Source organism: Pan troglodytes, chromosome 5 (assembly GCF_028858775.2).
Source record: "Pan troglodytes isolate AG18354 chromosome 5, NHGRI_mPanTro3-v2.0_pri, whole genome shotgun sequence".
Lineage (NCBI taxonomy): Eukaryota > Metazoa > Chordata > Mammalia > Primates > Hominidae > Pan > Pan troglodytes.
This window is the reverse complement of record NC_072403.2, coordinates 13458155-13468112: the sequence shown is the minus strand read 5'-3', so window position 1 is coordinate 13468112 and position 9958 is coordinate 13458155. Positions and strand designations below refer to the sequence as shown.

At 43.4% G+C, this 9958-nt stretch overlaps 1 pseudogene; it reads right to left on the bottom strand.

The window, feature by feature from the left end:
- Positions 1–9358: 9358 nt before the first annotated feature.
- LOC100615319 (small ribosomal subunit protein eS26-like) lies at positions 9359–9705 on the bottom strand (annotated as a pseudogene).
- Positions 9706–9958: the final 253 nt, after the last annotated feature.

The window sequence follows — 9958 nt, the reverse complement described above, 5'->3', positions numbered from 1 at the left end:
TAGATAAAAAGTCTAAAAACAGAGGTATGGTAGAAAGAGCACTGGATTTTTAGGCAGGTGGACAGGACTACCAACCCAGAGAAGTTACGTGATTTGTGTGACATTGCAGAGCAAATGTTATATGGCAAAGCCAAGACTTGACCCATGCCTTCAGGTTCTCAGCCCTGCTGTTCATTACCCAACATGGCCGCTCAGAGGTGACTCTTCATCCTACAGTTATGCGTGGCTTGCAAAGCCAAAGAGCCAGAAATGGGTTCAACTCTAGATTTTCTCATTCACTAGATTGCCTGTAGCAATGATTCTCAGTACTTGCCATGTATCAGATTATATGAGGGAGCTTTGGAAAACATACAGTTGCCCAGATCCCTCTTCCAAAGATTCTGACTCATTTGTTCTGGGGTGGGGCCCAGGTAGTTTTATTTATTAAAAAAATCTCCCTGGCTGATTCTCATATGCAGCCAATTTGATGAGAATCATTGTTTTCTGGCACTGGTTCTCAACCCTGGCTGCACATTAAAATCACTTGGGGAGCTTTGAAATCTACATGCCTAAGTCCCATCCTCAGAAACAGTCAATCACCTGGTCTGGGTGCATCCTGAGCCCTGGCCTTTGCAAAAGCTTTCCAGGTGATGCTAATGTATAGCAGATATGAGAACCATTGCTCATAGGCTTCCCAAACCATGCATCCTTAGTCTAAAATCATCTCTCAGGGAAGGGCCTGATCATCAGCGTTCTGAAAACTCTAGCACTGTCAGTGTTCAATAAGTGCTTGTTGAAAGAATTGCCTCACGAGAATCAATGTCTATTGACAGGTGAGAAGAAAAGGGCAAGTTTAAGAAATAATGAGCATTTAATATGAAAATGTCCTGAGGGTAGATTATATAGTTAGTTAAGCAAATATTATGACAATATGCAGATGATTTTATGAACACAAAGGTGGCCTTCTTAAGTCGTAGAGGCTGCTATCCTAAACCTGGGATAGTCTTACGTAGGGTAAACACACCTGGTAGCAATTCTTTAAGCATACTCTGAGAATGCCCCTGGATGGCAGATGCATCTAAATGTGTGTTCCAAGCTGGGGAACCCAAGTAGCTAACCTGGAAGTTCGTTCCTTATCTATGATAAACATCTGAGCCCCTTGCATGTTCCATGGAACACAGGCTGTACATCAAGGCTCTGAGTTTTGGGTTAAATGAAGGTTGCCAGGTGGAGGTTGTCACGGGGAGGGTGTTAAGTGGAAATGCTATGGAAACTGCATGCTGTTTGCAGGTGGCTGCAGTTTTCCTGCCCAACCCACTGCCACTGGGCTATGTGGTTATGTTGTCCAGCCTGCCACCACTGGACTCTCTCCCCTGTATGTAATTCCCTAATAAAACCCTGTGTCTCATTTGCTGGCTCTTGGTCTCTTCTTTGGCCTCTTGAACCTGGTACCTTCCCTATTGAGATTAATAGGAGTTTGGCACGACACCTTATCCCCAAGAATATTGTGATAGTGAGAATCAGCAAATTCTACCTACCTTAACTGATCCCTACCTCAGACAGAACCATTCTTTACTGAATCCAACAGCAGTCTCAGCACAAGGCATCTGGAACACTGGATAATTCTCTTACCAAATGCTGTTTCCAGTATATAATGAAGACCACGACCCACCAGTAGGATTTTACACTATGGAAGAGCTATTTGCCTTCACGGATATGAGCAGACTAGGAAAAGAAAAATGATTTCCCCTTTTAACTTATTTAACAAGAATGTTAACCAACAAAGTAGAATAGCAAAATTGTCTCTGCTGCATAATCCCACATTTGTAATAAACATGACTTGGAAGAAATTTACCAAAATATGAACAGGGCTCATAGTTATCTTTGGATAGAGAGATTATGGTGATTTTTATGTTTTCCTTTATACTTTTCTATTTTCTGAATGTTGTGCCTAGTACAGATATTACTTTTAATAAGAAAAAAACACACTATTCTTTAAAAATTGTGTGTGTGTGTGTGTGTGTGTGTGTGTGTGTGTGTGCAGGAGGTGGGTTAAAAAAATTTAAGGTGCTCAAGCTTGGGGAATGACTATCAGAGGCATTTGTAAATCTGCTGGCACTTAGACAAGGAGGAGCAGGTTTGCCCAACAGTTTGAAAACTCAGAAGGTCCATTAGTGCTTTCATAAGCAGGTGGAGATTTTGCAAGCCTGGTGTGGAGCTTGCCAGCGTCAGCAAAGTTGGTATCAGCCAGGTGACCAATAAAGATGAGGTTCCAGTTTAACTTTTGTCTGTCCACTTGGTGCCTGACACATACGAACGCATCTGAACACTCTTGATGTCAGACTGCTGTTGACTGATAATGTTAAATGCACGGAGAAGACACGAGGAGAAACTATTCAGAAAGATTCATGGTACGAACCCCTAGGTTCCAACACTTGACCGAAGCTGCTCTCAATGTCTATAAATCTATTTGGTTTGGAAGTCAGGTGCAAATGGCATATGGATGAATCTCTTAGAGAAAATTTAGCTGAACTTATGTGCTTGGCTTACCCGAGAAGCCCAGTGAGTATCATTGACCAGTAGGACCTCCCAGGTACAACCTCAAATCCAGTAGCAATGTCCTCTTACCTTCAGCAACAAGGCTCTCTTTCCTCAGAAACTTCCAACTCTTCATAACCATCTATAAGACGACTTCTTTCAAACTTTCATGGTCCAGTGCAGTGGCTCATGCCTGTAATCCCAGCATTTTGGGAGGCCGAGGTGGGAGGATTGCTTGCATCCAGGAGTTCAAGACTAGCCCGGGCGGCATTAGCCAAACCCTGTCTCTACAAAAAATAAAAAAATTAGCTGGGTGTGATGGTGAATGCCTGTAGTCCCAGCTACTCAGGAGGCTGAGATGGGAGGATTGCTTGAGCCTGGGAGGTCAAGTATGCAGTGAGCTATGATTGCACCACTACACTCAGCCTGGGCAACAGAGTGAGACCCTGTCTCAAAAAAACAAAAACAAACCCTGATGCTCAATCTCTTTTTGCTATGAACTTCTTCTACCTCTTTCCTGAATTTTCCACTTATCTTCTGTTGCGTGACACAGATATTCTTCCTTCATTACTTTCCTGAAGCAAAACTTCCCCTTAATATCCTCAACCCCAATACCCATCAACACCCTCCTAGTGTCCTCGAACACCCATCCCATCTCACCACCAGCAGAAAGCCTTACAATCAGGAAGTTTTATTTTCTGCTTAACTTAAATGTCATCTATTATAAATTGAATTGTAAATAACTTGAGGGAAGCCATCTATTTATCCATCTTTGTATCCCTCCAAAAGCACGTAGGCTACTAAACATTTGTAGAACAAATGAGTTTCCTCTGAAAGAACAACAGTAGCATTTTATAATGACATCATACATTTGTTTATATAGAGCCATTTTCAAAGCATATGAGCCTTGCAGCTGCAAATGGGATCTGCAGAACTGCAAAACTGACATCTTCTGGGAGTTATTTAGGAAAAAGGTATCTTTGCCTCCTGCTCCCTTCTGCTCCCCGCTTCCCTTATACACACCAACTGAACTGGAATCTGAGTTTTAATAAAATCCCAGGCAATTCCTTTGGCATTCAAGGTTGAGAACCACTGGTCTAGACTAGAGCCTTGGCTCTCAACCTTGGCTGTGCATTGCAATCATATAAAAAACTCTGGAGCCTGAGCTGCAGCCCTCTTCTGCCCATCCTGATTTAATCAATCCTCCCTGAGCAATAGGATTCTTCTGAGACAGGGTCTCGCTCCGTTGCCCAGGCTGGCATGCAGTGGCGCTGCAGCCTCAGCCTCCCCAGGCTCAGGCCATCTTCCCACCTCATCCTCCCACCTCATCCTCCCAAGTAGCTGGGACTACAGATACACACCACCAAGCCCAGCTAGTTTTTGTATTTTTTGGTCGCCCAGGCTGGTCTTGAACTCCTGGACTCAAGCGATCCGCCCACCTCAGTCTCCCAAACTACTGAGATTACAGGTGTGAGCCACCACACCCTGGCCAAAAATAGGATTTTTAAAGGTGCCCCAGTGAGCTGCCAGGGAAGAGAAACACTGTGAGTGCCTTCACGGGAACTCTCCAAAACTCCTACAATATTTTGTGAGCCCAGTGTATCATCTCTATAGTGATTTCCCTTTTTTTCCCATGCAACTTTCCCTTAAGATTGCATTACTTCTCATCTTCCATAAAAATATCACTCAGTTTTATTTCTCAGTAGACATTTATTGAGCACCTAGGATTTGCCCAAACACAAAACCCATTCTTAAACTTCCTTTCACAGTAAATTATCTAAATTATCTTTCTTGGGCTCTTTCTCCACCAATGCTGTTTTCTAATTGTATAAGCATTCTTTGGTACCGGTATAATTTTGGCTTGTCATTTCCAGAGTAGAGGAAAAGAAAATTAATTCTATTTTGTCTAGTTTTAAAACAAACTACAGATTATTTTAGGCCACAGAGATACAAAAGTTGATTATATTTAAAAGCAAACAGACCCAGTTCTTTAACCTTGATCAATATACCATGTTTCACTTTCTCATCCAAACTGTAACAGCTAAGACTTCTAGAGGGCTTGCAATGCCTTGACAGGTGCTAAGTGTTTTACCTGTATTATCTCACTTGATCTACCCAACAATGCTATGAGGTACATTCTATTGTTATCTCTATTTTTTGGATGAAAAAAACAGCAGCACAAAGAGGTTCAGTAACTGGCCTAAGGCCACACAGCTTGTCTTCCTGAAGATTGGACCCAAACCCAGGCAGTCATAGAACATGCTGGTCACTATTGGGCCGCTTGTTCTATGGGGGACGGTGCTCCAGGAACACAGCAATGCTGTTTAGGATTCCAGAACCTGGGGCAGCTGCTGCTTCTTTCTTAGTTCTCGACAGACCACTGAGTGCAGTTTTTCTAAATCTTTTCCCCACTTTAATATGTGGTCCATAAAACTGTTTCCACACGTATAACCCACTGTGAAGTTTAAAATGATTTCATGTTTGGACAAATTCCTACTGAATGTTAAGCTAGATAGGAAACAAGTTCTGACTAACACAGATGAAGGTCTGAATGAAGAAGTCTTACTTTTATAAAGGAATTTTCCCCTCCTCACCAAATCCAGTTTTAAATGTTGATATCTCTGTTGCAAAAAGATGATAAATAAATGTATCCTTTGCTCAGTAGTGGGTGTATGGGTGTGAATATAAGGGTAAGAAAGTTAAGAAATGTCCAGTAGTATACAAAGGGCATTCTTGGGCTGGGCGTAATCCCAGCCCTTTGAGGGGCTGAGGTGGAAGGATTCCTTGGGCTCAGGAGTTCAAGGCCAGCCCTGGGAGTTCAAGGCCAGCCCTGGGCAAAATAGCAAGACCCTATCTCTAAAAAAAAAAAAAAAGAAAAGAAAAAAAGAAAGAAAGAAAAGAAAAATTAAAAAGGTAAAGGGCATTTTAAAAAATTATTGCTATTTTTTTTTTTTTTTTGAGACGGAGCCTTGCTCTGTTCCCCAGGCTGGAGTGCAGTAGTGCGATCTTGGCTCACTGCAACCTCTGCCTCCCAAGTTCACGTGATTCTCCTGCCTCAGCCTCCCAAGTAGCTGAGATTACAGGCATGTGCCACCACACCCGACTGATTTTTGTATTTTTAGTAGAGACAGGTTTTCACCATGTTGGCCAGGCTGGTCTCGAACCCCTGACCTCAGGTGATCCACACACCTTGGCCTCCCAAAGTGCTGGGATTACAGGTGTGAACCACCGTGCCCGGCAGGGCAGTCTTTTTCTTTAGATTCTTTTTCTTTGGGCCTCGTCTGTAACCATCCATAGTAATAGCTATTTTCTTCCATCCTTCCCTCACTGAGGAGGAAATGATTTCCTTTCATCCCTTCTGGTTGTTCTAGAGCAGGACTTCTCTACCTGAGTGCTATTGACATTTTGGATGGGATAATTCTTTGTTATGGAGGGCTGTCCTGTAGATTGTAGGATTTTCTGCAGGATCCCTGGCCTCTACCCAGTAGACATAGCAGCACCTCATTTCAGTGTGACAACCAAAAATGTCTTGCCTCATGTCCCCTGGGGAGTAGAGAGGGAGGGGCAAAATCACCCCGGTTTGAGAACCACTGTTCTGGAAATATTCACTGGCATTGCAACCCCACACGTTCACATTTTGCCATATTGCATCCTTAACTATTGTTTCAAAGATTTCAAGGCCACGTATTAGGTGTTCCCAGTATTGTTTCTCTGTTTTTCTCCCTGTCCTTGCCTTTTGTGCCCTCATTGGATGAACTCCCCAGGAAATATCCTGAAGGTGACATGCTGGATGCTGCAGCCGCGAGCACGGAAATGGCTTTGGAGGATCCATGTATCCTAGGGTGGGACCCTGGGGGATGCAGGCATACTCTACCATCACCACTGCCTCATCTGCAGAGCTGGCTTGCTCCTGCGGGCCTTCCTCTTAAGTTTATGTGGACGCCATAGCACCGCTGACATTATTCTGGTAGTTCCTCGTAGAAAACAAATGTCTCATCTTTGATGGTGCTGATAAACATAAAACACCTGTGCTCCAAGTGCAGTTTGTCTGAGGACAAAGGCAGGACTCTGATATACAGCATAAGCAACGAAGACAGGTTAAGAATGCTGACTAGAGATAGTAGCTTGTTTTTGCTCCACTTATATGTAGGTCTCAATGATGCATGTATTGATGGATGTGAATATGTGGCAGAAAATTGTTTCCATTTTTTGGATCCAGTTTAAAAAGATAAATTAGATAAGACTGCCCATGGAGAGCTTCTAGTTGACTTTCAACCATGATGTCCGATGATTCAATAATAGTAATGGCTAACACTTTTTTTTTTTAAGAGATGAGATCTTGCTATATTTGCCAGGCTGGTTTTGAACTCCTGAGCTCAAGCGATCCTCCCTCCTCAGCCTCCCAAAGTACTGGGATTATAGGTGTAAGCCACCGCACCCAGCCACTAACACTTATTGAGCACATACTGTGTGCCAAAACTGTACCAAGGGCTTTACTTGACTGTCTCATTTTAACCTTACAGCAGGTTTAAGAAGTACATGTCATTATCATCTCCATTTTACAGATAACCAAACAGACTCATATTGATCAAGTTACTTTTCTGAGCTTATATTTCTTTTTTTTCTTTTTCTTTTTTCTTTGTTTCTTTCTTTCTCTTTCTTTTTCCTTTTTTTTTTTTTTTTTTTGTGAGACAGAGTCTCGCTCTATTGCTCAGGCTGGAGTGCAATGGCACGATCTTGGCTCACTGCAACCTCTGCTTCCCAGGTTCAAACAATTCTTGTGTCTCAGCCTCCCGAGTAGCTGGGATCACAGGCATGTACCACCACACCCAACTAATTTTTGTATTTTTAGTAGAGAGGGGTTTTCACCATGTTGGCCAGGCTGGTCTTGAACTCCTGGCCTCAAGCAATCCACCTGCCTTAGCCTTCCAAAGTGCTGCGGTTATAGATGTGAGCCACCACTTCTATAATCACATCTATCTATAACCACACGAGCCCGGCCTGAGCTCGTATTTCTTGTAAAGACACAAAATAGAGATTGAAGGCCCAGCGCAGTGGCTGGTGCCTGTAATTCCAGCACTTTCGGAGGCTGAGGCAGGAGAATTGCTCGAGGCCAGGAGTTGGAGACCAGCCTGGGCAACATAATGAAACTCTGTCTCTATTAAAAAATTTTTTAAAATTAGCTGGGTGCGGTGGCATGTGCCTGTACTCGTAGCTACTTGGGAGGCTGAGGTGGGAGGATCCCTTGAGCCCAGGAGGTTGAGGCTACAGTGAGCCATGATCGTGCCAGTGCACAACAGCCTGGGTGACAGAGTGAGACATTGTCTCAAAAAAAAAAAAAAAAAAAAAAAAAGAGAGTTTTTTTTTTCCAGGGAGTTTGTCTCCAACGTTTTTGGTTATTGTCGTTCTTATGTGTATGTGTAGAATATTTTCCAAATTGTGGTAAAATACACATTCACAGAAATCTTAACTGTTTTTAAGTGTACAGTTCACTGACATTAAGCACATTCACACTGTTGTGCAGCCGTCACCACCATCCATCTCCAGAACGTTTTCATCTTTCCAAACTGAAGCTCTGTACCTGTTAAACAATAACTTCCATTCCCCTCCCCCACTCTAGCCTTTGGTAACCCACATTCTACTTTCTCTCTCTATGAATCTGACTCCTCTAGGTATCTCAAATAAATGGAATCATCCAGTATTTGTTTTTCTGTGTCTGGCTTATTTTTACTAAGCGTAATGTCCTTGAGGTTCATCCTTGTTGCTGCATGTGCCAGAATTTCCTTCCTATTTAAGGCTGAATAATAAATATTCCATTGTATGGACAGGCCACATTGTGTTTGTCCATTCATCCATCATCATGGGTTACTCAGTTGCTTCTGCCTTTTGGCTATCACAAATAATATTTCCATGAACACTGGTGTACAAATATACCTTCAAGACCCTGTTTTCTTTTCTTTTCTTTTTTGTTTTTCAAGACAGAGTCTTGCTCTGTTGCGCAGGCTGGAGTGCAGTGGCGTGATCTCAGCTCACTGCAACCTCCCATGCCTGGATTCAAGTGATTGTCCTGCCTCAGCCTCCCGAGTAGCTGGGATTACAGGCACGTGCCACCACGGCTGGCTAATTTATTTTTGAGACAGAGTTTCACTCTTGTTGCCCAGGCTGGAGTGCAATGGCACGCCGCAACCTCAGCTCACCGCAACCTCAGCCTCCCGGGTTCAAGCAATTCTTCTGCCTCAGCCTCCCTAGTAGCTGGGATTACAGGCATGTGCCACCATATCCAGCTAATTTTGTATTTTTAGTAGAGACGGGATTTCACCATGTTGGCCAGGCTAGTCTCAAACTCCTGACCTCAAATGATTCACTCACCTCAGCCTCCCAAAGTGCTGGGATTACAGGCATGAGCCACTTCGCCTGGCCGCCTAGCTAATTTTTGTATTTTTTAGTAGAGACAGGGTTTCACCGTGTTGGCCAGGCTGGTCTTGAACTCATGACCTCAAGTGATCTGCCTGCCTCGGCCTCCCAAAGTGCTGGGATTATAAGCGTGAGCCACTGTGCCTAGCCAAGAACTCTGTTTTCAGTTCTCCTGGATGTAACCCCAGTGGTGAGATTGCTGGATCATATGGTAATCGTCTGTGTAGTTTTTTTGAGGGACTCCCATACTGTTTTCCACACTGGCTACACCATTTTACATTCCACCAACAATGCACAAGGGTTCTAATTTCTCCACACCCTCACCCACCATTATTATTTTGTTTGTTTTCTTTTTTTTTTAAGTACAATTTCCATTTAATTTTTTTCCAGAGAATAGTTTGTCTTCAGTCTTTAAGGACTCAGCTCTTTACATGGACTTTGCTGGCAGTTGTGGGGCAGCACCCGCAGGTCTAAACGGGGTGGGGGTGTTCGGTCCTTGCGGGCTTCATGAGATCGATTCCTGACTACTTTGCTGTGAATTGCACAACTCACACAGTAACGTAGCTTTACATACAGCTCAGGAAGCACATAGACATCGAAGACGCTCGCTTCAGAAATGTCCCTGACTGCTGCGGTCTCCACTATGTTTCGAGAGACGAATTTCTTAATGGGTTTGTCCTTGGGCACACATAGGGCACAGTTTGTGCAGCGAATAGGCTGTACGTGGCCGCGGCTCTTTTTGGCACAACTATTGTTCCTTCTTTTCTTCATCATCTTGAAGACACGGACCAGAGACAGGAGTTGTTTCTGTTTTCAATAGTTGCCATCCTTATGGCTGTAAAGTGTGTCCCTAAGACTTTGAAATTAGTTATATGCCAAGTCTTTCCCTTCTAGATCTTTTCTTCTTAATTCAATAGCAACACACACACTCAATGGAAAGATCTTGATCATAATATGGCAGCTCATGAGGATTCATGCTCATTACACTCTTCACTGTCCTTGCTGGTCAGTTCTTTGGTAAGCTGGT